We start from the raw sequence: 5,484 nt of genomic DNA, 5'->3' as shown, positions 1-5,484 counted from the left end.
ACATGTTTTGTATGTCGCCTAATTTTGACATTTTCTGAGCAGCCTAAGTCAAGTCTAGAACCACCAAAAGTAGAGGTCCATTGCCTCTTGGACCATAGGCATGGGACGGGTAGTGCACGCCTAAGGCACGATTTAGAATCAACTAGTGCGCTTTAGATAATAACTTAAAGATAGTAATTGGGTAGCAGGAGATGATAGTCTGTGCCCGCTAAATAATACGAGTAACACCCCATCTTGAGGGAGTTACGAAGTTTTAGTTATGTTGCACGAGGTGACCTTTAGGCTAAAAAACATAGGACCCCCCATCTTATTTCCCTTTTACCTTATCAAGTGTTTGTATTCATTTGCTCAAAATATTTTATAATAATAAAATTCCCAAACTTTGTGCTCTCTCTCTCTTTATTTATTTGACTAATCCATATAATTCAAGTTCGGTCGGGACCCACAGTTGTGGACCTCGAAGAGTGCCTAACACCTTCTCTTCGAGGTAATTTCGAGCCCTTACCCGATCTTTGGTGACACAAACTAATTAAACTTGAGTCATTTGCAAATAGGTTCCCTAACGCACCTTAAAAATTGTTAGGTGACGACTCTTCTCTTTTAACCCTTCCTTTAAAAGAGTTGTCACGTGTCGAAACCCGATTTCATGAGAAAAGGGGGCGCGACAGATGGAATCCATGTCTCGGTTTAGAGATTGATGATATACCTTTATGAAAGCTTATAAGTTTTCATGTGTAAACCCGACCGGTGGATTTTGTATCCGACACATGAAATAAATTAAGCGAAAGTCTAAAGAAAATAATCAATAAATTAAACCGTCAGTTTAATTTAATTGGTTAGTATCTGAATCTTAACATGGGAAGTTAAATAAGATTTAATGGATGAATTTGAAATTGAATAAGGAGTGCAATTACGGATTTTTAGTGGAATAATTCATAATTAATTATGGTGGATATTAATATCCAAGATTATAAATTAATTCCATGATTGGAAGCCTTGTTAATTGAATTATGTGGTCCTGCTGTGCCTAAATAATAGGAAATAAATGAATCCTTTTTCTGGTGGACAGAAAAACCTAACAGGTTTTGGAAAAGGGTTTTAACCCTTAAAACTTGTGCTATAAACACGTAATATTTTCCACCTAGAGGAGAGATACATGGTGGCCGAATTTCAGCCATATTTTCCTAGAAAATTTCGCCCGCACGAAATTACTATTTCCGGATATTATTTGGGTAACACAGTAGAAAATCGTGGAACGTTCGGAGATCATGATCGTGGGGTTGGTGGAGATTTCAACGAGACGATGTGAAAATGAAGGCTCATGTGAGTGAAGAGCCGTGTTCACGCTTCAAGAGGTAACCCGTGAAATTCTGTTTATACTAGTTATCTAGATTACATATGATTTTGATACTGAGATTGCTTCCGCTGCATATAATAATCCATCAGATAATTCTACATATACTTGGCTATATTCGCTTCAAACGAAAAGTGATGTTATAGTAGTTTTACAGAAGTTTCTTGCTAAGAACTCAATTCGACACTACAGTTAAGACCATTAGAACTGATAATAGTAGTAAGTTCTTTAGTAAGCGGTGCACTAATTTGTTTGATGCATATGGTGTTATATATCAGAGTAGTTGTATCTACACTTCCCAGCAGAATGGGATAGTATAGAGAAAGCACCGATACATCTTATATACTGTAGAGCATTAAAGTTTCAGGAATATCTAACCACAAGGTAATGGGGAGAATGTGTACTTATAGGTACATTATTAATAGACTGCCTACTTCTATCCTGATTAGTAAATCACCCTGTATACAATGCCAACCCTCAATTGCTTGCATGAGAGTTTTGGGGTGTTATGCCACCACTATGCTTAAGGAACATAAGTTTCCAGCTAGGCCGACCATCAGTTCTTCTAGGTTATACTGAAACACAAAAGGGATACAAGTTGTTGGAACTTTCCACTAACTAATTTTTCGTTTGCAAGGATGTGGTCTTTTAGGAGCATCTGTTCCTTTTTGATTGATCTTCCTGTACTTCAGCTTTACTGTTTTAGCCTTCTATGATTCTTGACTGGGGGAATGTGTCAATTGATCATGAACCCTTTGAAAAAGTAGAAACTACTTTTGTGCCTGTTGTGTCTGCAGAAACTAACATTGATCATGTTCGTGTGGATGTCCTAATAGAATCTACACATGTTGCTGATAACAATACTGATGACTTAGTGGATACAACAACGTCAGCTAGAAAGTCTACCGCAAATGAACTTGAAGTCGAGCCAATAGAAATGCTTACAAACTGCAGAATCAGAAGTTGGGCTTGAAAATTCTGAGTTTGGAGCTCATGCATTGAGAAGATCTCAAAGAAATACTAAAGAGCCTTTATGGTTATATGATTACGTGACCATAAAGAAGGCCATGGAGTCACTTCATATCCACTCTCTAATTATCTGTACTATAGAAAGCTCCCAACAAAATACAAATTTCAATACTCACAGAACCACAGATTTTAATAGGAGCTTCAAAGGACAAGAGGTGGATTGAAGCAATAGAGCTAGAAACCAAAGCCTTGGACAAGACATGGGAGATAGTGGATTTGCCCAAAGGAACGAATACAATTCGCTTAAAGTGGATATACAAGATAGAGTTTAAAGTTAATGGGAAAGTATAAAGATATAAGGCTATATTAGTTGCCAAATGATACAATCTAAGAGAGGAATTGAACTATCATGAGACATTCTCACGAGTTAAAGAAAATGGTGACTATGAGATCTGTCATTCCATTAGTAGCTCCAAAGGATGGAATATGTATCAAATAAACATAAATAATGCTTTCTTGAAAGGAGATTTGTATGAAAAAGTGTACATGGAGATACCTCAAGAATTTAAGAGACATGGGGAAATAAAGGTGTGCAAGTTGGTAAAGTATTTATATAGGTTGAAACGTGCATCAAAGCAATGAATATCAAGCTTACTGAAGACTCACTTCCTTATTTACAAAGAAGAAAGGGATAGACCTTGTGGCTATCTTAATATATGTTGATGATCTACTAATTATAAGGGTCCAATGATCAGTTTATTCAGGAGACAAAAGATACTCTCTACATCAGACGTTTAAATTAGAAGACCAGGGATATAGGTGTTGAGATCCAGTAAAGAAAATCTACTAAACCATAGGAAATATGCACTTCAATTAATATCAGATTTATAATTAAGAGGAACTAAGCCAACAGCCACTCCAGTAGAATCAGTAGCTCATTTCTGCAGATTTGATGAACATGTGGGTGTGACATTAAAGGATGTATTTGCATACCAGAGGTTAATAGAGATGCTGATATACTTGACAATCATAAGATCTGATATTATCTTTGTTTTGCATTAAGCCAATTCATGCAAGCACCTAAAAATTTCGTGAGGAAATAGCTGTGAGGATATATAGTGAAATACATCAAACAGGCTTCAGGAATAGAGATATTAATAAGCAGTAAAGATACATATACTTTTTACATATTTCTGTGATGTAGATTGGGCAGCTTCTTCAAATACTAGGAGATCAGTCACAAGTCATCTAGTGAAGTTTGGTGAATCACTAATCTCATGGAAGTAAAATAACATAGTAAATTATCTTAAGAAGTTCTCAGAAGCAGAGTACAGAAGTTTAACAGCAGGAACTGCAGAAATTATTTGGATTTTAGGGTTGTGTACAAAGCTTGGGGTTCCTATCAAGCAACTAGTGGATGTGTATTGTGATAGCTAATGAGCATTGCAAATTACAACCAATCCATTTTTCACGGAGAAACTTGAAATAGATTGTCACTTTGTCAGGGACAAAATAAAGGAAGGAAAGATTAATACTATGCAAATTGGAAGAAATGATCAACGAGCAGATTTATTAACTAAAGGGCTTAGAAGTTAGAAGGGTGCAGGATGAGCTTCTATTAGGTAAGCTTGGAGTGCATAACATTTTGCACCCTCAAGCTTGAATGGAAGTGTTAAAATAACAGACTATTTGTAGACCATAGTTTGATGTAGCTCAACTATAGTTGGCCAGCTGGCACAAGATGTGAGAGTTAACTAATTAGTGGAGTTAGTAAATTAAGTGGAGAATATATATATATATATATATATATATATATATAAACATTGATGAAAATTTGGAAAAAGATGATAAAGCATTAACTTAAAGACATTTTAAGGATGACTGGAAAACAATCACTACTAAAAATTCGGCAAAATCCGACCAAGAAAAACCGACCAACTTTGGTCGGTAAAAAAATTGGCCAAAAACCGACCAAAGTTGGTCGGCTTTTCAAAATACTTTAATTTTATTTTGTCGGTTTTCTTTGGCGCAAAAATGCGGGAAACTATTTTGAGTCCCGCAAAATTTATTTTTCAAGAAACCGACCAACTTTGTTCGGTTTTTGCAATTAAAATAAATAAAAATTAAATTAAAAAAAACCGACCAACTTTGGTCGGTAAATTCGGCCGGTCATTTTAAAAAACCTACCAGCTTTGGTCGGTTAATTTATTTTTTAATAAAACCGACCAACTTTGGTCGGTTATTTTCATACGAAAATTCAATTAAAGAGTATAAATAAATAAAAAAGACAATCTTAAAACAAAATGCACCAATGGTCTAGTGGTAGAATAGTATCCTGCCACAGTGCACACCTCGGTTCGATTCCCAGACGGTGAATCTTTTGGTTACATAATTAAAATGCCGGCCAACTTTGGTCGGTTTTTTTTTTTTTGCAATATTTTTTTTTAATTTAATTTACCAACCAACGTTGGTCAGTAATTTCCGACCAACTTTGGTCGGTATATTAAAACGACCATCAAAATACCGTCCAAGCGTATTTGGTCGCGTTTTGGTTGGTAATTGGCCATAACCGACCAAAGTTGGTCGGGTTTTTTGATCGGTATTTACTGGATTTCTAGTAGTGAATATCGATATCCTCGTAAATTCATAATAAACGTAATAATTTTCCTAAAAAGATTGATGAAAATTTATAAAAGAAAAGGGAAGAAGAATCTCCACACAATTTTGTGTTGTTGATTCAAAAGCCAGATAAATATTTCAAGTAATTTGGCATCCTATTTTTCTAAGTCGGAGTTAATATATTTTGGGCGTGTTTGGTATGAAGGAAAATATTTTTCGGAAAATGTTTTTCAATTTTTCCGTATTTGGTTGGCTTAAATATTTTGGAAAACATTTTCCTTATCAACTCATTTTCCTCCAATTGGAGGAAAATGTTTTTCTTATCAAGAGAAGGGAAAACATTTTCCAAAACTTCTTCTCAACATTCCCCACCCTCATCAAACCCCTCCACCCCCCCCCCCCTCCTCGAAAAAAGGCTTTTTTTAAAAAAAAAAATTCAATTTTTCTGTTACCACCCCCACCCCCCACCCCCAACCCCTAACCCCCCTACCCCCAACCCCCCGCATAAAAAGAATTTATTTTTTACCTTTTTTTTTTTGCAA

The 5,484-nt window shown here is 35.6% G+C and overlaps 1 long non-coding RNA gene across 1 annotated transcript; it reads right to left on the bottom strand.

Moving 5' to 3' along the window:
* Positions 1 to 1,671: 1,671 nt before the first annotated feature.
* On the bottom strand, positions 1,672 to 3,966 carry LOC109238835. The gene is made up of 2 exons (XR_002069817.1): positions 3,504 to 3,966; positions 1,672 to 3,403 (listed from the first exon to the last, which is right to left on the bottom strand). It is a non-coding gene; the product is annotated as an uncharacterized LOC109238835 (long non-coding RNA).
* Between the last annotated feature and the right edge of the window lie 1,518 nt (positions 3,967 to 5,484).

The sequence above is a fragment of the Nicotiana attenuata genome, unplaced genomic scaffold, assembly GCF_001879085.1.
Source record: "Nicotiana attenuata strain UT unplaced genomic scaffold, NIATTr2, whole genome shotgun sequence".
Taxonomy (NCBI): Eukaryota; Viridiplantae; Streptophyta; class Magnoliopsida; order Solanales; family Solanaceae; genus Nicotiana; species Nicotiana attenuata.
This window is presented reverse-complemented; position numbering and strand designations above follow the sequence as displayed.